The sequence below is a fragment of the Octodon degus genome, unplaced genomic scaffold (assembly GCF_000260255.1).
Source record: "Octodon degus isolate 3935 unplaced genomic scaffold, OctDeg1.0 scaffold00169, whole genome shotgun sequence".
Classification (NCBI taxonomy): domain Eukaryota; kingdom Metazoa; phylum Chordata; class Mammalia; order Rodentia; family Octodontidae; genus Octodon; species Octodon degus.
This window is the reverse complement of record NW_004524745.1, coordinates 2843466-2844707: the sequence shown is the minus strand read 5'-3', so window position 1 is coordinate 2844707 and position 1242 is coordinate 2843466. Positions and strand designations below refer to the sequence as shown.

The window sequence follows — 1242 nt, the reverse complement described above, 5'->3', positions numbered from 1 at the left end:
ATGCTCGCCGCCGGGGTCGGAGGTCAGGGCGAGCGTCTGGCGGGCAGAAGTAAGAAGATGGCGGTGGAGTCGCGAGTTACTCAGGTGGAAATTAAGAAAGAGCCAGAGAAGCCAACTGACGGCGAGAAGACATGTCCGCGGCTGCTCCGGGTGTTCACCACCAACAACGGTCGGCACCACCGTATGGACGAGTTCTCCCGCGGCAACGTCCGGTCCAGCGAGCTGCAGACCTACACCTGGATGGATGCAACTTTGAAAGAACTAACTTAGTAAAAGAAGTCTACCCAGAAGCTAGAAAGAAGGGCACACACTTCAATTTTGTAATTGTTTTCATGGATCTTAAAAGACCTGGCTATCGAGTTAAGGAGATTGGCAGCACCATGTCTGGCAGAAAGGGAACGCCTGATTCCATGACTCTGCAGTCACGGAAGTTCCAAATAGGCGATTACTTGGACATAGCGATTACCCCTCCAAATCGGGCACCACCTCCTTCAGGGTGTATGAGACCATATTAAATTTTATCTTACTTCCTCTCAAATTTATTTTTCACCCAACTGTGTAAAATAAACGTACATACTTTTTCCTTTCCTGATTTTTGCCATGAAGCCTTTAAATTCTAAACAAATTGTAACACATCTATTTAGGAATTAGACTTGGTGTACTAGGGCATGAATATTAGAAAGTCTATAAAATACAAAGGAAAGTGCTCTTAGCATATTGTGAAAAACTGTACTGTTAAATCTTATGTGTACAATCAGCCTGAGTGCAAGAGTTCATGGAAGCACAGGGACAGGGCTTCAGTTCATTTTGGGGTTATACTAGGTAGAGGGTATTTTAAGCTCCAGAGGGGTAGAGTAAACAAACCATGGGATTATATGAGACTGGGCACAAATTTGTGGTGTTGGAGTTCAGCTTTTTTGAGTTTGTTTTCTGGTGCTGGTGATTGAACCCAGGGCCTCAGGCAACGCTAGGTAAGTGCTTCACTACTGAGCTACATCCAGCCCCAGTGGAGGCTTTTTAGAATAGTGTGAGCCAAGGCAAGTTCAGAAAGTTGTTCAGTTGGAAGAAATTGGTCTGTTGATCAGGGTGCAGTGATACAAGGTTGGAAGAACAGTGCTATAATCAAGTCCCTGGTGTTTCCTAGTGAGGGAAAGGGGTATTTTAAAGGCAGGAACCAATACAGCAGGGGTGGAGCTCAGGGAAAGGGTAGGAAGATTTACCTTTTAAGACCAGAAAGGGGCT

At 45.5% G+C, this 1242-nt stretch overlaps 1 pseudogene; it reads left to right on the top strand.

The window, feature by feature from the left end:
- LOC101576433 lies at nucleotides 1–661 on the top strand (annotated as a pseudogene).
- The last annotated feature ends 581 nt before the right edge of the window (nucleotides 662–1242 follow it).